This window comes from Pipistrellus hanaki (assembly GCF_964339955.1).
Source record: "Pipistrellus hanaki genome assembly, chromosome: 15".
In the NCBI taxonomy this organism is placed as follows: domain Eukaryota; kingdom Metazoa; phylum Chordata; class Mammalia; order Chiroptera; family Vespertilionidae; genus Pipistrellus; species Pipistrellus hanaki.
Genome location: NC_140517.1, coordinates 32,251,615 through 32,279,361, shown reverse-complemented (window position 1 = coordinate 32,279,361; position 27,747 = coordinate 32,251,615).

Sequence of the window (27,747 nt, the reverse complement as noted above, 5' to 3'; positions counted from 1 at the left end):
TTTGATAAAGTGGGCAAAGATTATACTTGTACCAGAAGGCAGAATATAGAAAACTACATGAAAACATGGATAATTCAGAGAAAATGACTGTAAACAGATGAGAACTGGTTTAGAACAGCTCAAAGAGACTCTCCAAGTCAGTTCTTAGTGTAGAAAAGGTAGCTAAGATCCGGGAAATCCTTAATTCGAGTTAAGATCACATGAAACACTGTATGAATCCTGTACTGTTTACTTAAAAGAGACTAGAGTGGTAAATGTGTGTTATACAAAGCAGAATACCATTGAAATAGTGAAAGAAACACGTTCAGCAGCTTTGGAAGGCCTTACACTTCACTGAAATGTAGTACTACACTCTATAACACAGTTGAGAGACAATGTTCCCGAGCTGCCTCAGTTCATAACAGTGTGTAGGAAGTTGTTTGATAAAGTGGGCAAAGATTATACTTGTACCAGAAGGCAGAATATAAGAAACTGTAAGAAAACATGGATAATTCAGAGAAAATGACTGTAAACAGATGAGAACTCGTTTAGAACAGCTGAAAGAGATTGCCCAAGTCAGTTCTTAGTGTAGAAAAGGTAGTTAAGATCCGGGAAATCCTTAATTCGAGTTAAGATCACATGAAACACGGTATGAATCCTGTATTGTTTACTTAAAAGAGACTAGAGTGGTAAATGTGTGTTATACAAGGCAGAATACCATTGAAATAGAGAAAGAAACACATTCGGCAGCTTTGGAAAGCCTTACACTTCACTGAAATGTAGTACTACACTCTGTAACACAGTTGAGAGACAATGTTCCGGAGCTGCCTCTGTTCATAACAGTGTGTAGGAAGTTGTTTGATAAAGTGGGGAAAGCTTATACTTTGACCAGAAGGAAGAATATAGGAAACTACATGAAAACATGGATAATTCAGAGAAAATGACTGTAAACAGATGAGAACTGGTTTAGAACAGCGCAAAGAGATTCTCCAAGTCAGTTCTTAGTGTAGAAAAGGTAGCTAAGATCCGGGAAATCCTTAATTCGAGTTAAGATCACATGAAACACTGTATGAATCCTGTACTGTTTACTTAAAAGAGACTAGAGTGGTAAATGTGTGTTATACAAAGCAGAATACCATTGAAATAGTGAAAGAAACACGTTCAGCAGCTTTGGAAGGCCTTACACTTCACTGAAATGTAGTACTACACTCTATAACACAGTTGAGAGACAATGTTCCCGAGCTGCCTCAGTTCATAACAGTGTGTAGGAAGTTGTTTGATAAAGTGGGCAAAGATTATACTTGTACCAGAAGGCAGAATATAAGAAACTGTAAGAAAACATGGATAATTCAGAGAAAATGACTGTAAACAGATGAGAACTCGTTTAGAACAGCTGAAAGAGATTGCCCAAGTCAGTTCTTAGTGTAGAAAAGGTAGTTAAGATCCAGGAAATCCTTAATTCGAGTTAAGATCACATGAAACACGGTATGAATCCTGTATTGTTTACTTAAAAGAGACTAGAGTGGTAAATGTGTGTTATACAAGGCAGAATACCATTGAAATAGAGAAAGAAACACATTCGGCAGCTTTGGAAAGCCTTACACTTCACTGAAATGTAGTACTACACTCTGTAACACAGTTGAGAGACAATGTTCCGGAGCTGCCTCTGTTCATAACAGTGTGTAGGAAGTTGTTTGATAAAGTGGGGAAAGCTTATACTTTGACCAGAAGGAAGAATATAGGAAACTACATGAAAACATGGATAATTCAGAGAAAATGACTGTAAACAGATGAGAACTGGTTTAGAACAGCGCAAAGAGATTCTCCAAGTCAGTTCTTAGTGTAGAAAAGGTAGCTAAGATCCGGGAAATCCTTAATTCGAGTTAAGATCACATGAAACACTGTATGAATCCTGTATTGTTTACTTAAAAGAGACTAGAGTGGTAAATGTGTGTTATACAAGGCAGAATACCATTGAAATAGAGAAAGAAACACATTCGGCAGCTTTGGAAGGCCTTACACTTCACTGAAATGTAGTACTACACTCTGTAACACAGTTGAGAGACAATGTTCCCGAGCTGCCTCTGTTCATAACAGAGTGTAGGAAGTTGTTTGATAAAGTGGGCAAAGATTATACTTGTACCAGAAGGCAGAATATAGGAAACTACATGAAAACATGGATAATTCAGAGAAAATGACTGTAAACAGATGAGAACTGGTTTAGAACAGCTCAAAGAGATTGCCCAAGTCAGTTCTTAGTGTAGAAAAGGTAGTTAAGATCCGGGAAATCCTTAATTCAAGTTAAGATCACATGAAACACTGTATGAATCCTGTATTGTTTACTTAAAAGAGACTAGAGTGGTAAATGTGTGTTATACAAGGCAGAATACCATTGAAATAGAGAAAGAAACACATTCGGCAGCTTTGGAAAGCCTTACACTTCACTGAAATGTAGTACTACACTCTGTAACACAGTTGAGAGATAATGTTCCCGAGCTGCCTCTGTTCATAACAGTGTGTAGGAAGTTGTTTGATAAAGTGGGGAAAGCTTATACTTGGACCAGAAGGAAGAATATAGGAAACTACATGAAAACATGGATAATTCAGAGAAAATGACTGTAAACAGATGAGAACTGGTTTAGAACAGCTCAAAGAGATTCTCCAAGTCAGTTCTTAGTGTAGAAAAGGTAGCTAAGATCCGGGAAATCCTTAATTCGAGTTAAGATCACATGAAACACTGTATGAATCCTGTATTCTTTACTTAAAAGAGACTAGAGTGGTAAATGTGTGTTATACAAGGCAGAATACCATTAAAATAGAGAAAGAAACACATTCGGCAGCTTTGGAAAGCCTTACACTTCACTGAAACGTAGTACTACACTCTATAACACAGTTGAGAGACAATGTTCCCGAGCTGCCTCAGTTCATAACAGTGTGTAGGAAGTTGTTTGATAAAGTGGGCAAAGATTATACTTGTACCAGAAGGCAGAATATAAGAAACTGTAAGAAAACATGGATAATTCAGAGAAAATGACTGTAAACAGATGAGAACTCGTTTAGAACAGCTGAAAGAGATTGCCCAAGTCAATTCTTAGTGTAGAAAAGGTAGTTATGATCCGGGAAATCCTTAATTCGAGTTAAGATCACATGAAACACGGTATGAATCCTGTATTGTTTACTTAAAAGAGACAAGAGTGGTAAATGTGTGTTATACAAGGCAGAATACCATTGAAATAGAGAAAGAAACACATTCGGCAGCTTTGGAAAGCCTTACACTTCACTGAAATGTAGTACTACACTCTATAACACAGTTGAGAGACAATGTTCCCGAGCTGCCTCAGTTCATAACAGTGTGTAGGAAGTTGTTTGATAAAGTGGGCAAAGATTATACTTGTACCAGAAGGCAGAATATAAGAAACTATATGAAAACATGGATAATTCAGAGAAAATGACTGTAAACAGATGAGAACTCGTTTAGAACAGCTGAAAGAGATTGCCCAAGTCAGTTCTTAGTGTAGAAAAGGTAGTTAAGATCCGGGAAATCCTTAATTCAAGTTAAGATCACATGAAACACTGTATGAATCCTGTATTGTTTACTTAAAAGAGACTAGAGTGGTAAATGTGTGTTATACAAGGCAGAATACCATTGAAATAGAGAAAGAAACACATTCGGCAGCTTTGGAAAGCCTTACACTTCACTGAAATGTAGTACTACACTCTGTAACACAGTTGAGAGATAATGTTCCCGAGCTGCCTCTGTTCATAACAGTGTGTAGGAAGTTGTTTGATAAAGTGGGGAAAGCTTATACTTGGACCAGAAGGAAGAATATAGGAAACTACATGAAAACATGGATAATTCAGAGAAAATGACTGTAAACAGATGAGAACTGGTTTAGAACAGCTCAAAGAGATTCTCCAAGTCAGTTCTTAGTGTAGAAAAGGTAGCTAAGATCCGGGAAATCCTTAATTCGAGTTAAGATCACATGAAACACTGTATGAATCCTCTATTGTTTACTTAAAAGAGACTAGAGTGGTAAATGTGTGTTATACAAGGCAGAATACCATTGAAATAGAGAAAGAAACACATTCGGCAGCTTTGGAAGGCCTTACACTTCACTGAAATGTAGTACTACACTCTGTAACACAGTTGAGAGACAATGTTCCCGAGCTGCCTCTGTTCATAACAGAGTGTAGGAAGTTGTTTGATAAAGTGGGCAAAGATTATACTTGTACCAGAAGGCAGAATATAGGAAACTACATGAAAACATGGATAATTCAGAGAAAATGACTGTAAACAGATGAGAACTGGTTTAGAACAGCTCAAAGAGATTCTCCAAGTCAGTTCATAGTGTAGCAAAGGTAGACAAGATCTGGGTAATCCTTAATTCGAGTTAAGATCACATGAAACACTGTATGAATCCTATATTCTTTACTTAAAAGAGACTAGAGTGGTAAATGTGTGTTATACAAGGCAGAATACCATTGAAATAGAGGAAGAAACACATTCGGCAGCTTTGGAAAGCCTTACACTTCACTGAAATGTAGGAATACACTCTGTAACACAGTTGAGAGACAATGTTCCCGAACTGCCTCTGTTCATAACAGTGTGTAGGAAGTTGTTTGATAAAGTGGGGAAAGCTTATACTTGGACCAGAAGGAAGAATATAGGAAACTACATGAAAACATGGATAATTCAGAGAAAATGACTTTAAACAGATGAGAACTGGTTTAGAACAGCTCAAAGAGATTCTCCAAGTCAGTTCTGAGTGTAGAAAAGGTAGCTAAGATCCGGGAAATCCTTAATTCGAGTTAAGATCACATGAAACACTGTATGAATCCTCTATTGTTTACTTAAAAGAGACTAGAGTGGTAAATGTGTGTTAAACAAGGAAGAATACCATTGAAATAGTGAAAGAAACACGTTCAGCAGCTTTGGAAGGCCTTACACTTCACTGAAATGTAGTACTACACTCTATAACACAGTTGAGAGACAATGTTCCCTAGCTGCCTCAGTTCATAACAGTGTGTAGGAAGTTGTTTGATAAAGTGGGCAAAGATTATACTTGTACCAGAAGGCAGAATATAAGAAACTGTAAGAAAACATGGATAATTCAGAGAAAATGACTGTAAACAGATGAGAACTCGTTTAGAACAGCTGAAAGAGATTGCCCAAGTCAGTTCTTAGTGTAGAAAAGGTAGTTAAGATCCGGGAAATCCTTAATTCGAGTTAAGATCACATGAAACACGGTATGAATCCTGTATTGTTTACTTAAAAGAGACTAGAGTGGTAAATGTGTGTTATACAAGGCAGAATACCATTGAAATAGAGAAAGAAACACATTCGGCAGCTTTGGAAAGCCTTACACTTCACTGAAATGTAGTACTACACTCTGTAACACAGTTGAGAGATAATGTTCCCGAGCTGCCTCTGTTCATAACAGTGTGTAGGAAGTTGTTTGATAAAGTGGGGAAAGCTTATACTTGGACCAGAAGGAAGAATATAGGAAACTACATGAAAACATGGATAATTCAGAGAAAATGACTGTAAACAGATGAGAACTGGTTTAGAACAGCTCAAAGAGATTCTCCAAGTCAGTTCTTAGTGTAGAAAAGGTAGCTAAGATCCGGGAAATCCTTAATTCGAGTTAAGATCACATGAAACACTGTATGAATCCTGTATTCTTTACTTAAAAGAGACTAGAGTGGTAAATGTGTGTTATACAAGGCAGAATACCATTAAAATAGAGAAAGAAACACATTCGGCAGCTTTGGAAAGCCTTACACTTCACTGAAACGTAGTACTACACTCTATAACACAGTTGAGAGACAATGTTCCCGAGCTGCCTCAGTTCATAACAGTGTGTAGGAAGTTGTTTGATAAAGTGGGCAAAGATTATACTTGTACCAGAAGGCAGAATATAAGAAACTGTAAGAAAACATGGATAATTCAGAGAAAATGACTGTAAACAGATGAGAACTCGTTTAGAACAGCTGAAAGAGATTGCCCAAGTCAATTCTTAGTGTAGAAAAGGTAGTTATGATCCGGGAAATCCTTAATTCGAGTTAAGATCACATGAAACACGGTATGAATCCTGTATTGTTTACTTAAAAGAGACTAGAGTGGTAAATGTGTGTTATACAAGGCAGAATACCATTGAAATAGAGAAAGAAACACATTCGGCAGCTTTGGAAAGCCTTACACTTCACTGAAATGTAGTACTACACTCTATAACACAGTTGAGAGACAATGTTCCAGAGCTGCCTCAGTTCATAACAGTGTGTAGGAAGTTGTTTGATAAAGTGGGCAAAGATTATACTTGTACCAGAAGGCAGAATATAAGAAACTATATGAAAACATGGATAATTCAGAGAAAATGACTGTAAACAGATGAGAACTCGTTTAGAACAGCTGAAAGAGATTGCCCAAGTCAGTTCTTAGTGTAGAAAAGGTAGTTAAGATCCGGGAAATCCTTAATTCAAGTTAAGATCACATGAAACACTGTATGAATCCTGTATTGTTTACTTAAAAGAGACTAGAGTGGTAAATGTGTGTTATACAAGGCAGAATACCATTGAAATAGAGAAAGAAACACATTCGGCAGCTTTGGAAAGCCTTACACTTCACTGAAATGTAGTACTACACTCTGTAACACAGTTGAGAGATAATGTTCCCGAGCTGCCTCTGTTCATAACAGTGTGTAGGAAGTTGTTTGATAAAGTGGGGAAAGCTTATACTTGGACCAGAAGGAAGAATATAGGAAACTACATGAAAACATGGATAATTCAGAGAAAATGACTGTAAACAGATGAGAACTGGTTTAGAACAGCTCAAAGAGATTCTCCAAGTCAGTTCTTAGTGTAGAAAAGGTAGCTAAGATCCGGGAAATCCTTAATTCGAGTTAAGATCACATGAAACACTGTATGAATCCTCTATTGTTTACTTAAAAGAGACTAGAGTGGTAAATGTGTGTTATACAAGGCAGAATACCATTGAAATAGAGAAAGAAACACATTCGGCAGCTTTGGAAAGCCTTACACTTCACTGAAATGTAGTACTACACTCTGTAACACAGTTGAGAGACAATGTTACCGAGCTGCCTCTGTTTATACCAGTGTGTAGGAAGTTGTTTGATAAAGTGGGGAAAGCTTATACTTGGACCAGAAGGAAGAATATAGGAAACTACATGAAAACATGGATAATTCAGAGAAAATGACTGTAAACAGATGAAAACTGGTTTAGAACACCGCAAAAAGATTCTCCAAGTCAGTTCTTTGTGTAGAAAAGGTAGCTAAGATCCGGGAAATCCTTAATTCGAGTTAAGATCACATGAAACACTGTATGAATCCTCTATTGTTTACTTAAAAGAGACTAGAGTGGTAAATGTGTGTTAAACAAGGAAGAATACCATTGAAATAGTGAAAGAAACACGTTCAGCAGCTTTGAAAGGCCTTACACTTCACTGAAATGTAGTACTACACTCTATAACACAGTTGAGAGACAATGTTCCCGAGCTGCCTCAGTTCATAACAGTGTGTAGGAAGTTGTTTGATAAAGTGGGCAAAGATTATACTTGTACCAGAAGGCAGAATATAAGAAACTGTAAGAAAACATGGATAATTCAGAGAAAATGACTGTAAACAGATGAGAACTCGTTTAAAACAGCTGAAAGAGATTGCGCAAGTCAGTTCTTAGTGTAGAAAAGGTAGTTAAGATCCGGGAAATCCTTAATTCAAGTTAAGATCACATGAAACACTGTATGAATCCTCTATTGTTTACTTAAAAGAGACTAGAGTGGTAAATGTGTGTTATACAAGGCAGAATACCATTGAAATAGAGAAAGAAACACATTCGGCAGCTTTGGAAGGCCTTACACTTCACTGAAATGTAGTACTACACTCTGTAACACAGTTGAGAGACAATGTTCCCGAGCTGCCTCTGTTCATAACAGAGTGTAGGAAGTTGTTTGATAAAGTGGGCAAAGATTATACTTGTACCAGAAGGCAGAATATAGGAAACTACATGAAAACATGGATAATTCAGAGAAAATGACTGTAAACAGATGAGAACTGGTTTAGAACAGCTCAAAGAGATTCTCCAAGTCAGTTCATAGTGTAGCAAAGGTAGACAAGATCTGGGTAATCCTTAATTCGAGTTAAGATCACATGAAACACTGTATGAATCCTATATTCTTTACTTAAAAGAGACTAGAGTGGTAAATGTGTGTTATACAAGGCAGAATACCATTGAAATAGAGGAAGAAACACATTCGGCAGCTTTGGAAAGCCTTACACTTCACTGAAATGTAGGAATACACTCTGTAACACAGTTGAGAGACAATGTTCCCGAACTGCCTCTGTTCATAACAGTGTGTAGGAAGTTGTTTGATAAAGTGGGGAAAGCTTATACTTGGACCAGAAGGAAGAATATAGGAAACTACATGAAAACATGGATAATTCAGAGAAAATGACTTTAAACAGATGAGAACTGGTTTAGAACAGCTCAAAGAGATTCTCCAAGTCAGTTCTGAGTGTAGAAAAGGTAGCTAAGATCCGGGAAATCCTTAATTCGAGTTAAGATCACATGAAACACTGTATGAATCCTCTATTGTTTACTTAAAAGAGACTAGAGTGGTAAATGTGTGTTAAACAAGGAAGAATACCATTGAAATAGTGAAAGAAACACGTTCAGCAGCTTTGGAAGGCCTTACACTTCACTGAAATGTAGTACTACACTCTATAACACAGTTGAGAGACAATGTTCCCTAGCTGCCTCAGTTCATAACAGTGTGTAGGAAGTTGTTTGATAAAGTGGGCAAAGATTATACTTGTACCAGAAGGCAGAATATAAGAAACTGTAAGAAAACATGGATAATTCAGAGAAAATGACTGTAAACAGATGAGAACTCGTTTAGAACAGCTGAAAGAGATTGCCCAAGTCAGTTCTTAGTGTAGAAAAGGTAGTTAAGATCCGGGAAATCCTTAATTCGAGTTAAGATCACATGAAACACGGTATGAATCCTGTATTGTTTACTTAAAAGAGACTAGAGTGGTAAATGTGTGTTATACAAGGCAGAATACCATTGAAATAGAGAAAGAAACACATTCGGCAGCTTTGGAAAGCCTTACACTTCACTGAAATGTAGTACTACACTCTGTAACACAGTTGAGAGACAATGTTCCCGAGCTGCCTCTGTTCATAACAGTGTGTAGGAAGTTGTTTGATAAAGTGGGGAAAGCTTATACTTGGACCAGAAGGAAGAATATAGGAAACTACATGAAAACATGGATAATTCAGAGAAAATGACTGTAAACAGATGAGAACTGGTTTAGAACAGCGCAAAGAGATTCTCCAAGTCAGTTCTTAGTGTAGAAAAGGTAGCTAAGATCCGGGAAATCCTTAATTCGAGTTAAGATCACATGAAACACTGTATGAATCCTGTATTCTTTACTTAAAAGAGACTAGAGTGGTAAATGTGTGTTATACAAGGCAGAATACCATTAAAATAGCGAAAGAAACACATTCGGCAGCTTTGGAAAGCCTTACACTTCACTGAAACGTAGTACTACACTCTATAACACAGTTGAGAGACAATGTTCCCGAGCTGCCTCTGTTCAAAACAGTGTGTAGGAAATTGTTTGATAAAGTGGGCAAAGCTTATACTTGGACCAGAAGGAAGAATATAGGAAACTACATGAAAACATGGATGATTCAGAGAAAATGATTTTAAACAGATGAGAACTGGTTTAGAACAGCTCAAAGAGATTCTCCAAGTCAGTTCTGAGTGTAGAAAAGGTAGCTAAGATCCGGGAAATCCTTAATTCGAGTTAAGATCACATGAAACACTGTATGAATCCTCTATTGTTTACTTAAAAGAGACTAGAGTGGTAAATGTGTGTTAAACAAGGAAGAATACCATTGAAATAGTGAAAGAAACACGTTCAGCAGCTTTGGAAGGCCTTACACTTCACTGAAATGTAGTACTACACTCTATAACACAGTTGAGAGACAATGTTCCCGAGCTGCCTCAGTTCATAACAGTGTGTAGGAAGTTGTTTGATAAAGTGGGCAAAGATTATACTTGTACCAGAAGGCAGAATATAAGAAACTGTAAGAAAACATGGATAATTCAGAGAAAATGACTGTAAACAGATGAGAACTCGTTTAGAACAGCTGAAAGAGATTGCCCAAGTCAGTTCTTAGTGTAGAAAAGGTAGTTAAGATCCGGGAAATCCTTAATTCAAGTTAAGATCACATGAAACACTGTATGAATCCTGTATTCTTTACTTAAAAGAGACTAGAGTGGTAAATGTGTGTTATACAAGGCAGAATACCATTGAAATAGAGAAAGAAACACATTCGGCAGCTTTGGAAAGCCTTACACTTCACTGAAATGTAGTACTACACTCTGTAACACAGTTGAGAGACAATGTTCCCGAGCTGCCTCTGTTCATAACAGTGTGTAGGAAGTTGTTTGATAAAGTGGGGAAAGCTTATACTTGGACCAGAAGGAAGAATATAGGAAACTACATGAAAACATGGATAATTCAGAGAAAATGACTGTAAACAGATGAGAACTGGTTTAGAACATCGCAAAGAGATTCTCCAAGTCAGTTCTTAGTGTAGAAAAGGTAGCTAAGATCCGGGAAATCCTTAATTCGAGTTAAGATCACATGAAACACTGTATGAATCCTGTATTGTTTACTTAAAAGAGACTAGAGTGGTAAATGTGTGTTATACAAGGCAGAATACCATTGAAATAGAGAAAGAAACACATTCGGCAGCTTTGGAAGGCCTTACACTTCACTGAAATGTAGTACTACACTCTGTAACACAGTTGAGAGACAATGTTCCCGAGCTGCCTCTGTTCATAACAGAGTGTAGGAAGTTGTTTGATAAAGTGGGCAAAGATTATACTTGTACCAGAAGGCAGAATATAGGAAACTACATGAAAACATGGATAATTCAGAGAAAATGACTGTAAACAGATGAGAACTGGTTTAGAACAGCTCAAAGAGATTGCCCAAGTCAGTTCTTAGTGTAGAAAAGGTAGTTAAGATCCGGGAAATCCTTAATTCAAGTTAAGATCACATGAAACACTGTATGAATCCTGTATTGTTTACTTAAAAGAGACTAGAGTGGTAAATGTGTGTTATACAAGGCAGAATACCATTGAAATAGAGAAAGAAACACATTCGGCAGCTTTGGAAAGCCTTACACTTCACTGAAATGTAGTACTACACTCTGTAACACAGTTGAGAGATAATGTTCCCGAGCTGCCTCTGTTCATAACAGTGTGTAGGAAGTTGTTTGATAAAGTGGGGAAAGCTTATACTTGGACCAGAAGGAAGAATATAGGAAACTACATGAAAACATGGATAATTCAGAGAAAATGACTGTAAACAGATGAGAACTGGTTTAGAACAGCTCAAAGAGATTCTCCAAGTCAGTTCTTAGTGTAGAAAAGGTAGCTAAGATCCGGGAAATCCTTAATTCGAGTTAAGATCACATGAAACACTGTATGAATCCTGTATTCTTTACTTAAAAGAGACTAGAGTGGTAAATGTGTGTTATACAAGGCAGAATACCATTAAAATAGAGAAAGAAACACATTCGGCAGCTTTGGAAAGCCTTACACTTCACTGAAACGTAGTACTACACTCTATAACACAGTTGAGAGACAATGTTCCCGAGCTGCCTCAGTTCATAACAGTGTGTAGGAAGTTGTTTGATAAAGTGGGCAAAGATTATACTTGTACCAGAAGGCAGAATATAAGAAACTGTAAGAAAACATGGATAATTCAGAGAAAATGACTGTAAACAGATGAGAACTCGTTTAGAACAGCTGAAAGAGATTGCCCAAGTCAATTCTTAGTGTAGAAAAGGTAGTTATGATCCGGGAAATCCTTAATTCGAGTTAAGATCACATGAAACACGGTATGAATCCTGTATTGTTTACTTAAAAGAGACTAGAGTGGTAAATGTGTGTTATACAAGGCAGAATACCATTGAAATAGAGAAAGAAACACATTCGGCAGCTTTGGAAAGCCTTACACTTCACTGAAATGTAGTACTACACTCTGTAACACAGTTGAGAGACAATGTTCCCGAGCTGCCTCTGTTCATAACAGTGTGTAGGAAGTTGTTTGATAAAGTGGGGAAAGCTTATACTTGGACCAGAAGGAAGAATATAGGAAACTACATGAAAACATGGATAATTCAGAGAAAATGACTGTAAACAGATGAGAACTGGTTTAGAACAGCGCAAAGAGATTCTCCAAGTCAGTTCTTAGTGTAGAAAAGGTAGCTAAGATCCGGGAAATCCTTAATTCGAGTTAAGATCACATGAAACACTGTATGAATCCTGTATTCTTTACTTAAAAGAGACTAGAGTGGTAAATGTGTGTTATACAAGGCAGAATACCATTAAAATAGCGAAAGAAACACATTCGGCAGCTTTGGAAAGCCTTACACTTCACTGAAACGTAGTACTACACTCTATAACACAGTTGAGAGACAATGTTCCCGAGCTGCCTCTGTTCAAAACAGTGTGTAGGAAGTTGTTTGATAAAGTGGGCAAAGCTTATACTTGGACCAGAAGGAAGAATATAGGAAACTACATGAAAACATGGATGATTCAGAGAAAATGATTTTAAACAGATGAGAACTGGTTTAGAACAGCTCAAAGAGATTCTCCAAGTCAGTTCTGAGTGTAGAAAAGGTAGCTAAGATCCGGGAAATCCTTAATTCGAGTTAAGATCACATGAAACACTGTATGAATCCTCTATTGTTTACTTAAAAGAGACTAGAGTGGTAAATGTGTGTTAAACAAGGAAGAATACCATTGAAATAGTGAAAGAAACACGTTCAGCAGCTTTGGAAGGCCTTACACTTCACTGAAATGTAGTACTACACTCTATAACACAGTTGAGAGACAATGTTCCCGAGCTGCCTCAGTTCATAACAGTGTGTAGGAAGTTGTTTGATAAAGTGGGCAAAGATTATACTTGTACCAGAAGGCAGAATATAAGAAACTGTAAGAAAACATGGATAATTCAGAGAAAATGACTGTAAACAGATGAGAACTCGTTTAGAACAGCTGAAAGAGATTGCCCAAGTCAGTTCTTAGTGTAGAAAAGGTAGTTAAGATCCGGGAAATCCTTAATTCAAGTTAAGATCACATGAAACACTGTATGAATCCTGTATTCTTTACTTAAAAGAGACTAGAGTGGTAAATGTGTGTTATACAAGGCAGAATACCATTGAAATAGAGAAAGAAACACATTCGGCAGCTTTGGAAAGCCTTACACTTCACTGAAATGTAGTACTACACTCTGTAACACAGTTGAGAGACAATGTTCCCGAGCTGCCTCTGTTCATAACAGTGTGTAGGAAGTTGTTTGATAAAGTGGGGAAAGCTTATACTTGGACCAGAAGGAAGAATATAGGAAACTACATGAAAACATGGATAATTCAGAGAAAATGACTGTAAACAGATGAGAACTGGTTTAGAACATCGCAAAGAGATTCTCCAAGTCAGTTCTTAGTGTAGAAAAGGTAGCTAAGATCCGGGAAATCCTTAATTCGAGTTAAGATCACATGAAACACTGTATGAATCCTGTATTGTTTACTTAAAAGAGACTAGAGTGGTAAATGTGTGTTATACAAGGCAGAATACCATTGAAATAGAGAAAGAAACACATTCGGCAGCTTTGGAAGGCCTTACACTTCACTGAAATGTAGTACTACACTCTGTAACACAGTTGAGAGACAATGTTCCCGAGCTGCCTCTGTTCATAACAGAGTGTAGGAAGTTGTTTGATAAAGTGGGCAAAGATTATACTTGTACCAGAAGGCAGAATATAGGAAACTACATGAAAACATGGATAATTCAGAGAAAATGACTGTAAACAGATGAGAACTGGTTTAGAACAGCTCAAAGAGATTGCCCAAGTCAGTTCTTAGTGTAGAAAAGGTAGTTAAGATCCGGGAAATCCTTAATTCAAGTTAAGATCACATGAAACACTGTATGAATCCTGTATTGTTTACTTAAAAGAGACTAGAGTGGTAAATGTGTGTTATACAAGGCAGAATACCATTGAAATAGAGAAAGAAACACATTCGGCAGCTTTGGAAAGCCTTACACTTCACTGAAATGTAGTACTACACTCTGTAACACAGTTGAGAGATAATGTTCCCGAGCTGCCTCTGTTCATAACAGTGTGTAGGAAGTTGTTTGATAAAGTGGGGAAAGCTTATACTTGGACCAGAAGGAAGAATATAGGAAACTACATGAAAACATGGATAATTCAGAGAAAATGACTGTAAACAGATGAGAACTGGTTTAGAACAGCTCAAAGAGATTCTCCAAGTCAGTTCTTAGTGTAGAAAAGGTAGCTAAGATCCGGGAAATCCTTAATTCGAGTTAAGATCACATGAAACACTGTATGAATCCTGTATTCTTTACTTAAAAGAGACTAGAGTGGTAAATGTGTGTTATACAAGGCAGAATACCATTAAAATAGAGAAAGAAACACATTCGGCAGCTTTGGAAAGCCTTACACTTCACTGAAACGTAGTACTACACTCTATAACACAGTTGAGAGACAATGTTCCCGAGCTGCCTCAGTTCATAACAGTGTGTAGGAAGTTGTTTGATAAAGTGGGCAAAGATTATACTTGTACCAGAAGGCAGAATATAAGAAACTGTAAGAAAACATGGATAATTCAGAGAAAATGACTGTAAACAGATGAGAACTCGTTTAGAACAGCTGAAAGAGATTGCCCAAGTAAATTCTTAGTGTAGAAAAGGTAGTTATGATCCGGGAAATCCTTAATTCGAGTTAAGATCACATGAAACACGGTATGAATCCTGTATTGTTTACTTAAAAGAGACTAGAGTGGTAAATGTGTGTTATACAAGGCAGAATACCATTGAAATAGAGAAAGAAACACATTCGGCAGCTTTGGAAAGCCTTACACTTCACTGAAATGTAGTACTACACTCTATAACACAGTTGAGAGACAATGTTCCAGAGCTGCCTCAGTTCATAACAGTGTGTAGGAAGTTGTTTGATAAAGTGGGCAAAGATTATACTTGTACCAGAAGGCAGAATATAAGAAACTATATGAAAACATGGATAATTCAGAGAAAATGACTGTAAACAGATGAGAACTCGTTTAGAACAGCTGAAAGAGATTGCCCAAGTCAGTTCTTAGTGTAGAAAAGGTAGTTAAGATCCGGGAAATCCTTAATTCAAGTTAAGATCACATGAAACACTGTATGAATCCTGTATTGTTTACTTAAAAGAGACTAGAGTGGTAAATGTGTGTTATACAAGGCAGAATACCATTGAAATAGAGAAAGAAACACATTCGGCAGCTTTGGAAAGCCTTACACTTCACTGAAATGTAGTACTACACTCTGTAACACAGTTGAGAGATAATGTTCCCGAGCTGCCTCTGTTCATAACAGTGTGTAGGAAGTTGTTTGATAAAGTGGGGAAAGCTTATACTTGGACCAGAAGGAAGAATATAGGAAACTACATGAAAACATGGATAATTCAGAGAAAATGACTGTAAACAGATGAGAACTGGTTTAGAACAGCTCAAAGAGATTCTCCAAGTCAGTTCTTAGTGTAGAAAAGGTAGCTAAGATCCGGGAAATCCTTAATTCGAGTTAAGATCACATGAAACACTGTATGAATCCTCTATTGTTTACTTAAAAGAGACTAGAGTGGTAAATGTGTGTTATACAAGGCAGAATACCATTGAAATAGAGAAAGAAACACATTCGGCAGCTTTGGAAAGCCTTACACTTCACTGAAATGTAGTACTACACTCTGTAACACAGTTGAGAGACAATGTTACCGAGCTGCCTCTGTTTATACCAGTGTGTAGGAAGTTGTTTGATAAAGTGGGGAAAGCTTATACTTGGACCAGAAGGAAGAATATAGGAAACTACATGAAAACATGGATAATTCAGAGAAAATGACTGTAAACAGATGAAAACTGGTTTAGAACACCGCAAAAAGATTCTCCAAGTCAGTTCTTTGTGTAGAAAAGGTAGCTAAGATCCGGGAAATCCTTAATTCGAGTTAAGATCACATGAAACACTGTATGAATCCTCTATTGTTTACTTAAAAGAGACTAGAGTGGTAAATGTGTGTTAAACAAGGAAGAATACCATTGAAATAGTGAAAGAAACACGTTCAGCAGCTTTGAAAGGCCTTACACTTCACTGAAATGTAGTACTACACTCTATAACACAGTTGAGAGACAATGTTCCCGAGCTGCCTCAGTTCATAACAGCGTGTAGGAAGTTGTTTGATAAAGTGGGCAAAGATTATACTTGTACCAGAAGGCAGAATATAAGAAACTGTAAGAAAACATGGATAATTCAGAGAAAATGACTGTAAACAGATGAGAACTCGTTTAAAACAGCTGAAAGAGATTGCCCAAGTCAGTTCTCAGTGTAGAAAAGGTAGTTAAGATCCCGGAAATCCTTAATTCAAGTTAAGATCACATGAAACACTGTATGAATCCTGTATTGTTTACTTAAAAGAGACTAGAGTGGTAAATGTGTGTTATACAAGGCAGAATACCATTAAAATAGAGAAAGAAACACATTCGGCAGCTTTGGAAAGCCTTACACTTCACTGAAACGTAGTACTACACTCTATAACACAGTTGAGAGACAATGTTCCCGAGCTGCCTCTGTTCAAAACAGTGTGTAGGAAGTTGTTTGATAAAGTGGGCAAAGCTTATACTTGGACCAGAAGGAAGAATATAGGAAACTACATGAAAACATGGATGATTCAGAGAAAATGATTTTAAACAGATGAGAACTGGTTTAGAACAGCTCAAAGAGATTCTCCAAGTCAGTTCTGAGTGTAGAAAAGGTAGCTAAGATCCGGGAAATCCTTAATTCGAGTTAAGATCACATGAAACACTGTATGAATCCTCTATTGTTTACTTAAAAGAGACTAGAGTGGTAAATGTGTGTTAAACAAGGAAGAATACCATTGAAATAGTGAAAGAAACACGTTCAGCAGCTTTGGAAGGCCTTACACTTCACTGAAATGTAGTACTACACTCTATAACACAGTTGAGAGACAATGTTCCCGAGCTGCCTCAGTTCATAACAGTGTGTAGGAAGTTGTTTGATAAAGTGGGCAAAGATTATACTTGTACCAGAAGGCAGAATATAAGAAACTGTAAGAAAACATGGATAATTCAGAGAAAATGACTGTAAACAGATGAGAACTCGTTTAGAACAGCTGAAAGAGATTGCCCAAGTCAGTTCTTAGTGTAGAAAAGGTAGTTAAGATCCGGGAAATCCTTAATTCAAGTTAAGATCACATGAAACACTGTATGAATCCTGTATTCTTTACTTAAAAGAGACTAGAGTGGTAAATGTGTGTTATACAAGGCAGAATACCATTGAAATAGAGAAAGAAACACATTCGGCAGCTTTGGAAAGCCTTACACTTCACTGAAATGTAGTACTACACTCTGTAACACAGTTGAGAGACAATGTTCCCGAGCTGCCTCTGTTCATAACAGTGTGTAGGAAGTTGTTTGATAAAGTGGGGAAAGCTTATACTTGGACCAGAAGGAAGAATATAGGAAACTACATGAAAACATGGATAATTCAGAGAAAATGACTGTAAACAGATGAGAACTGGTTTAGAACAGCGCAAAGAGATTCTCCAAGTCAGTTCTTAGTGTAGAAAAGGTAGCTAAGATCCGGGAAATCCTTAATTCGAGTTAAGATCACATGAAACACTGTATGAATCCTGTATTGTTTACTTAAAAGAGACTAGAGTGGTAAATGTGTGTTATACAAGGCAGAATACCATTGAAATAGAGAAAGAAACACATTAGGCAGCTTTGGAAAGCCTTACACTTCACTGAAATGTAGTACTACACTCTGTAACACAGTTGAGAGACAATGTTCCCGAGCTGCCTCTGTTCATATCAGAGTGTAGGAAGTTGTTTGATAAAGTGGGCAAAGATTATACTTGTACCAGAAGGCAGAATATAGGAAACTACATGAAAACATGGATAATTCAGAGAAAATGACTGTAAACAGATGAGAACTGGTTTAGAACAGCTCAAAGAGATTCTCCAAGTCAGTTCATAGTGTAGCAAAGGTAGACAAGATCTGGGTAATCCTTAATTCGAGTTAAGATCACATGAAACACAGTATGAATCCTATATTCTTTACTTAAAAGAGACTAGAGTGGTAAATGTGTGTTATACAAGGCAGAATACCATTGAAATAGAGGAAGAAACACATTCGGCAGCTTTGGAAAGCCTTACACTTCACTGAAATGTAGGAATACACTCTGTAACACAGTTGAGAGACAATGTTCCCGAGCTGCCTCTGTTCATAACAGTGTGTAGGAAGTTGTTTGATAAAGTGGGGAAAGCTTATACTTGGACCAGAAGGAAGAATATAGGAAACTACATGAAAACATGGATAATACAGAGATAATGACTGTAAACAGATGAGAACTGGTTTAGAACAGCTCAAAGAGATTCTCCAAGTCAGTTCTTAGTGTAGAAAAGGTAGCTAAGATCCGGGAAATCCTTAATTCGAGTTAAGATCACATGAAATACTGTATGAATCCTGTATTGTTTACTTAAAAGAGACTAGAGTGGTAAATGTGTGTTATACAAGGCAGAATACCATTGAAATAGAGAAAGAAACACATTCGGCAGCTTTGGAAAGCCTTACACTTCACTGAAATGTAGTACTACACACTGTAACACAGTTGAGAGATAATGTTCCCGAGCTGCCTCTGTTCATAACAGTGTGTAGGAAGTTGTTTGATAAAGTGGGGAAAGCTTATACTTGGACCAGAAGGAAGAATATAGGAAACTACATGAAAACATGGATAATTCAGAGAAAATGACTGTAAACAGATGAGAACTGGTTTAGAACAGCTCAAAGAGATTCTCCAAGTCAGTTCTTAGTGTAGAAAAGGTAGCTAAGATCCGGGAAATCCTTAATTCGAGTTAAGATCACATGAAACACTGTATGAATCCTCTATTGTTTACTTAAAAGAGACTAGAGTGGTAAATGTGTGTTATACAAGGCAGAATACCATTGAAATAGAGAAAGAAACACATTCGGCAGCTTTGGAAAGCCTTACACTTCACTGAAATGTAGTACTACACTCTGTAACACAGTTGAGAGACAATGTTACCGAGCTGCCTCTGTTTATACCAGTGTGTAGGAAGTTGTTTGATAAAGTGGGGAAAGCTTATACTTGGACCAGAAGGAAGAATATAGGAAACTACATGAAAACATGGATAATTCAGAGAAAATGACTGTAAACAGATGAAAACTGGTTTAGAACACCGCAAAAAGATTCTCCAAGTCAGTTCTTTGTGTAGAAAAGGTAGCTAAGATCCGGGAAATCCTTAATTCGAGTTAAGATCACATGAAACACTGTATGAATCCTCTATTGTTTACTTAAAAGAGACTAGAGTGGTAAATGTGTGTTAAACAAGGAAGAATACCATTGAAATAGTGAAAGAAACACGTTCAGCAGCTTTGAAAGGCCTTACACTTCACTGAAATGTAGTACTACACTCTATAACACAGTTGAGAGACAATGTTCCCGAGCTGCCTCAGTTCATAACAGTGTGTAGGAAGTTGTTTGATAAAGTGGGCAAAGATTATACTTGTACCAGAAGGCAGAATATAAGAAACTGTAAGAAAACATGGATAATTCAGAGAAAATGACTGTAAACAGATGAGAACTCGTTTAAAACAGCTGAAAGAGATTGCCCAAGTCAGTTCTTAGTGTAGAAAAGGTAGTTAAGATCCCGGAAATCCTTAATTCAAGTTAAGATCACATGAAACACTGTATGAATCCTGTATTGTTTACTTAAAAGAGACTAGAGTGGTAAATGTGTGTTATACAAGGCAGAATACCATTGAAATAGAGAAAGAAACACATTCGGCAGCTTTGGAAGGCCTTACACTTCACTGAAATGTAGTACTACACTCTGTAACACAGTTGAGAGACAATGTTCCCGAGCTGCCTCTGTTCATAACAGAGTGTAGGAAGTTGTTTGATAAAGTGGGCAAAGATTATACTTGTACCAGAAGGCAGAATATAGGAAACTACATGAAAACATGGATAATTCAGAGAAAATGACTGTAAACAGATGAGAACTGGTTTAGAACAGCTCAAAGAGATTCTCCAAGTCAGTTCATAGTGTAGCAAAGGTAGACAAGATCTGGGTAATCCTTAATTCGAGTTAAGATCACATGAAACACTGTATGAATCCTATATTCTTTACTTAAAAGAGACTAGAGTGGTAAATGTGTGTTATACAAGGCAGAATACCATTGAAATAGAGGAAGAAACACATTCGGCAGCTTTGGAAAGCCTTACACTTCACTGAAATGTAGGAATACACTCTGTAACACAGTTGAGAGACAATGTTCCCGAACTGCCTCTGTTCATAACAGTGTGTAGGAAGTTGTTTGATAAAGTGGGGAAAGCTTATACTTGGACCAGAAGGAAGAATATAGGAAACTACATGAAAACATGGATAATTCAGAGAAAATGACTTTAAACAGATGAGAACTGGTTTAGAACAGCTCAAAGAGATTCTCCAAGTCAGTTCTGAGTGTAGAAAAGGTAGCTAAGATCCGGGAAATCCTTAATTCGAGTTAAGATCACATGAAACACTGTATGAATCCTCTATTGTTTACTTAAAAGAGACTAGAGTGGTAAATGTGTGTTAAACAAGGAAGAATACCATTGAAATAGTGAAAGAAACACGTTCAGCAGCTTTGGAAGGCCTTACACTTCACTGAAATGTAGTACTACACTCTATAACACAGTTGAGAGACAATGTTCCCTAGCTGCCTCAGTTCATAACAGTGTGTAGGAAGTTGTTTGATAAAGTGGGCAAAGATTATACTTGTACCAGAAGGCAGAATATAAGAAACTGTAAGAAAACATGGATAATTCAGAGAAAATGACTGTAAACAGATGAGAACTCGTTTAGAACAGCTGAAAGAGATTGCCCAAGTCAGTTCTTAGTGTAGAAAAGGTAGTTAAGATCCGGGAAATCCTTAATTCGAGTTAAGATCACATGAAACACGGTATGAATCCTGTATTGTTTACTTAAAAGAGACTAGAGTGGTAAATGTGTGTTATACAAGGCAGAATACCATTGAAATAGAGAAAGAAACACATTCGGCAGCTTTGGAAAGCCTTACACTTCACTGAAATGTAGTACTACACTCTGTAACACAGTTGAGAGACAATGTTCCCGAGCTGCCTCTGTTCAAAACAGTGTGTAGGAAGTTGTTTGATAAAGTGGGGAAAGCTTATACTTGGACCAGAAGGAAGAATATAGGAAACTACATGAAAACATGGATAATTCAGAGAAAATGATTTTAAACAGATGAGAACTGGTTTAGAACAGCTCAAAGAGATTCTCCAAGTCAGTTCTGAGTGTAGAAAAGGTAGCTAAGATCCGGGAAATCCTTAATTCGAGTTAAGATCACATGAAACACTGTATGAATCCTCTATTGTTTACTTAAAAGAGACTAGAGTGGTAAATGTGTGTTAAACAAGGAAGAATACCATTGAAATAGTGAAAGAAACACGTTCAGCAGCTTTGGAAGGCCTTACACTTCACTGAAATGTAGTACTACACTCTATAACACAGTTGAGAGACAATGTTCCCGAGCTGCCTCAGTTCATAACAGTGTGTAGGAAGTTGTTTGATAAAGTGGGCAAAGATTATACTTGTACCAGAAGGCAGAATATAAGAAACTGTAAGAAAACATGGATAATTCAGAGAAAATGACTGTAAACAGATGAGAACTCGTTTAGAACAGCTGAAAGAGATTGCCCAAGTCAGTTCTTAGTGTAGAAAAGGTAGTTAAGATCCGGGAAATCCTTAATTCAAGTTAAGATCACATGAAACACTGTATGAATCCTGTATTCTTTACTTAAAAGAGACTAGAGTGGTAAATGTGTGTTATACAAGGCAGAATACCATTGAAATAGAGAAAGAAACACATTCGGCAGCTTTGGAAAGCCTTACACTTCACTGAAATGTAGTACTACACTCTGTAACACAGTTGAGAGACAATGTTCCCGAGCTGCCTCTGTTCATAACAGTGTGTAGGAAGTTGTTTGATAAAGTGGGGAAAGCTTATACTTGGACCAGAAGGAAGAATATAGGAAACTACATGAAAACATGGATAATTCAGAGAAAATGACTGTAAACAGATGAGAACTGGTTTAGAACAGCGCAAAGAGATTCTCCAAGTCAGTTCTTAGTGTAGAAAAGGTAGCTAAGATCCGGGAAATCCTTAATTCGAGTTAAGATCACATGAAACACTGTATGAATCCTGTATTGTTTACTTAAAAGAGACTAGAGTGGTAAATGTGTGTTATACAAGGCAGAATACCATTGAAATAGAGAAAGAAACACATTAGGCAGCTTTGGAAAGCCTTACACTTCACTGAAATGTAGTACTACACTCTGTAACACAGTTGAGAGACAATGTTCCCGAGCTGCCTCTGTTCATATCAGAGTGTAGGAAGTTGTTTGATAAAGTGGGCAAAGATTATACTTGTACCAGAAGGCAGAATATAGGAAACTACATGAAAACATGGATAATTCAGAGAAAATGACTGTAAACAGATGAGAACTGGTTTAGAACAGCTCAAAGAGATTCTCCAAGTCAGTTCATAGTGTAGCAAAGGTAGACAAGATCTGGGTAATCCTTAATTCGAGTTAAGATCACATGAAACACAGTATGAATCCTATATTCTTTACTTAAAAGAGACTAGAGTGGTAAATGTGTGTTATACAAGGCAGAATACCATTGAAATAGAGGAAGAAACACATTCGGCAGCTTTGGAAAGCCTTACACTTCACTGAAATGTAGGAATACACTCTGTAACACAGTTGAGAGACAATGTTCCCGAGCTGCCTCTGTTCATAACAGTGTGTAGGAAGTTGTTTGATAAAGTGGGGAAAGCTTATACTTGGACCAGAAGGAAGAATATAGGAAACTACATGAAAACATGGATAATACAGAGATAATGACTGTAAACAGATGAGAACTGGTTTAGAACAGCTCAAAGAGATTCTCCAAGTCAGTTCTTAGTGTAGAAAAGGTAGCTAAGATCCGGGAAATCCTTAATTCGAGTTAAGATCACATGAAATACTGTATGAATCCTGTATTGTTTACTTAAAAGAGACTAGAGTGGTAAATGTGTGTTATACAAAGCAGAATACCATTGAAATAGTGAAAGAAACACGTTCAGCAGCTTTGGAAGGCCTTACACTTCACTGAAATGTAGTACTACACTCTATAACACAGTTGAGAGACAATGTTCCCGAGCTGCCTCTGTTCATAACAGTGTGTAGGAAGTTGTTTGATAAAGTGGGGAAAGCTTATACTTGGACCAGAAGGAAGAATATAGGAAACTACATGAAAACATGGATAATTCAGAGATAATAACTGTAAACAGATGAGAACTGGTTTAGAACAGCTCAAAGAGATTCTCCAAGTCAGTTCTTAGTGTAGAAAAGGTAGCTAAGATCCGGGAAATCCTTAATTCGAGTTAAGATCACATGAAATACTGTATGAATCCTGTATTGTTTACTTAAAAGAGACTAGAGTGGTAAATGTGTGTTATACAAAGCAGAATACCATTGAAATAGTGAAAGAAACACGTTCAGCAGCTTTGGAAGGCCTTACACTTCACTGAAATGTAGTACTACACTCTATAACACAGTTGAGAGACAATGTTCCCGAGCTGCCTCAGTTCATAACAGTGTGTAGGAAGTTGTTTGATAAAGTGGGCAAAGATTATACTTGTACCAGAAGGCAGAATATAAGAAATTGTATGAAAACATGGATAATTCAGAGAAAATGACTGTAAACAAATGAGAACTCGTTTAGAACAGCTGAAAGAGATTGCCCAAGTCAGTTCTTAGTGTAGAAAAGGTAGTTAAGATCCGGGAAATCCTTAATTCAAGTTAAGATCACATGAAACACTGTATGAATCCTGTATTGTTTACTTAAAAGAGACTAGAGTGGTAAATGAGTGTTATACAAGGCAGAATACCATTGAAATAGAGAAAGAAACACATTCGGTAGCTTTGGAAAGCCTTACACTTCACTGAAATGGAGTACTACACTCTGTAACACAGTTGAGAGATAATGTTCCCGAGCTGCCTCTGTTCATAACAGTGTGTAGGAAGTTGTTTGATAAAGTGGGGAAAGCTTATACTTGGACCAGAAGGAAGAATATAGGAAACTACATGAAAACATGGATAATTCAGAGAAAATGACTGTAAACAGATGAGAACTGGTTTAGAACAGCTCAAAGAGATTCTCCAAGTCAGTTCTTAGTGTAGAAAAGGTAGCTAAGATCCGGGAAATCCTTAATTCGAGTTAAGATCACATGAAACACTGTATGAATCCTGTATTCTTTACTTAAAAGAGACTAGAGTGGTAAATGTGTGTTATACAAGGCAGAATACCATTAAAATAGAGAAAGAAACACATTCGGCAGCTTTGGAAAGCCTTACACTTCACTGAAACGTAGTACTACACTCTATAACACAGTTGAGAGACAATGTTCCCGAGCTGCCTCTGTTCAAAACAGTGTGTAGGAAGTTGTTTGATAAAGTGGGCAAAGCTTATACTTGGACCAGAAGGAAGAATATAGGAAACTACATGAAAACATGGATGATTCAGAGAAAATGATTTTAAACAGATGGGAACTGGTTTAGAACAGCTCAAAGAGCTTCTCCAAGTCAGTTCTGAGTGTAGAAAAGGTAGCTAAGATCCGGGAAATCCTTAATTCGAGTTAAGATCACATGAAACACTGTATGAATCCTCTATTGTTTACTTAAAAGAGACTAGAGTGGTAAATGTGTGTTAAACAAGGAAGAATACCATTGAAATAGTGAAAGAAACACGTTCAGCAGCTTTGGAAGGCCTTACACTTCACTGAAATGTAGTACTACACTCTATAACACAGTTGAGAGACAATGTTCCCGAGCTGCCTCAGTTCATAACAGTGTGTAGGAAGTTGTTTGATAAAGTGGGCAAAGATTATACTTGTACCAGAAGGCAGAATATAAGAAACTGTAAGAAAACATGGATAATTCAGAGAAAATGACTGTAAACAGATGAGAACTCGTTTAGAACAGCTGAAAGAGATTGCCCAAGTCAGTTCTTAGTGTAGAAAAGGTAGTTAAGATCCGGGAAATCCTTAATTCGAGTTAAGATCACATGAAACACGGTATGAATCCTGTATTGTTTACTTAAAAGAGACTAGAGTGGTAAATGTGTGTTATACAAGGCAGAATACCATTGAAATAGAGAAAGAAACACATTCGGGAGCTTTGGAAAGCCTTACACTTCACTGAAATGTAGTACTACACTCTGTAACACAGTTGAGAGACAATGTTCCCGAGCTGCCTCTGTTCATAACAGAGTGTAGGAAGTTGTTTGATAAAGTGGGCAAAGATTATACTTGTACCAGAAGGCAGAATATAGGAAACTACATGAAAACATGGATAATTCAGAGAAAATGACTGTAAACAGATGAGAACTGGTTTAGAACAGCTCAAAGAGATTCTCCAAGTCAGTTCATAGTGTAGCAAAGGTAGACAAGATCTGGGTAATCCTTAATTCGAGTTAAGATCACATGAAACACTGTATGAATCCTATATTCTTTACTTAAAAGAGACTAGAGTGGTAAATGTGTGTTATACAAGGCAGAATACCATTGAAATAGAGAAAGAAACACATTCGGCAGCTTTGGAAAGCCTTACACTTCACTGAAATGTAGGAATACACTCTGTAACACAGTTGAGAGACAATGTTCCCGAGCTGCCTCTGTTCATAACAGTGTGTAGGAAGTTGTTTGATAAAGTGGGGAAAGCTTATACTTGGACCAGAAGGAAGAATATAGGAAACTACATGAAAACATGGATAATTCAGAGATAATGACTGTAAACAGATGAGAACTGGTTTAGAACAGCTCAAAGAGATTCTCCAAGTCAGTTCTTAGTGTAGAAAAGGTAGCTAAGATCCGGGAAATCCTTAATTCGAGTTAAGATCACATGAAACACTGTAGGAATCCTGTATTGTTTACTGAAAAGAGACTAGAGTGGTAAATGTGTGTTATACAAAGCAGAATACCATTGAAATAGTGAAAGAAACACGTTCAGCAGCTTTGGAAGGCCTTACACTTCACTGAAATGTAGTACTACACTCTATAACACAGTTGAGAGACAATGTTCCCTAGCTGCCTCAGTTCATAACAGTGTGTAGGAAGTTGTTTGATAAAGTGGGCAAAGATTATACTTGTACCAGAAGGCAGAATATAAGAAATTGTATGAAAACATGGATTATTCAGAGAAAATGACTGTAAACAGATGAGAACTCATTTAGAACAGCTGAAAGAGATTGCCCAAGTCAGTTCTTAGTGTAGAAAAGGTAGTTAAGATCCGGGAAATCCTTAATTCAAGTTAAGATCACATGAAACACTGTATGAATCCTGTATTCTTTACTTAAAAGAGACTAGAGTGGTAAATGTGTGTTATACAAGGCAGAATACCATTGAAATAGAGAAAGAAACACATTCGGCAGCTTTGGAAAGCCTTACACTTCACTGAAATGTAGTACTACACTCTGTAACACAGTTGAGAGACAATGTTCCCGAGCTGCCTCTGTTCAAAACAGTGTGTAGGAAGTTGTTTGATAAAGTGGGCAAAGCTTATACTTGGACCAGAAGGAAGAATATAGGAAACTACATGAAAACATGGATGATTCAGAGAAAATGATTTTAAACAGATGGGAACTGGTTTAGAACAGCTCAAAGAGCTTCTCCAAGTCAGTTCTGAGTGTAGAAAAGGTAGCTAAGATCCGGGAAATCCTTAATTCGAGTTAAGATCACATGAAACACTGTATGAATCCTCTATTGTTTACTTAAAAGAGACTAGAGTGGTAAATGTGTGTTAAACAAGGAAGAATACCATTGAAATAGTGAAAGAAACACGTTCAGCAGCTTTGGAAGGCCTTACACTTCACTGAAATGTAGTACTACACTCTATAACACAGTTGAGAGACAATGTTCCCGAGCTGCCTCAGTTCATAACAGTGTGTAGGAAGTTGTTTGATAAAGTGGGCAAAGATTATACTTGTACCAGAAGGCAGAATATAAGAAACTGTAAGAAAACATGGATAATTCAGAGAAAATGACTGTAAACAGATGAGAACTCGTTTAGAACAGCTGAAAGAGATTGCCCAAGTCAGTTCTTAGTGTAGAAAAGGTAGTTAAGATCCGGGAAATCCTTAATTCGAGTTAAGATCACATGAAACACGGTATGAATCCTGTATTGTTTACTTAAAAGAGACTAGAGTGGTAAATGTGTGTTATACAAGGCAGAATACCATTGAAATAGAGAAAGAAACACATTCGGGAGCTTTGGAAAGCCTTACACTTCACTGAAATGTAGTACTACACTCTGTAACACAGTTGAGAGACAATGTTCCCGAGCTGCCTCTGTTCATAACAGAGTGTAGGAAGTTGTTTGATAAAGTGGGCAAAGATTATACTTGTACCAGAAGGCAGAATATAGGAAACTACATGAAAACATGGATAATTCAGAGAAAATGACTGTAAACAGATGAGAACTGGTTTAGAACAGCTCAAAGAGATTCTCCAAGTCAGTTCATAGTGTAGCAAAGG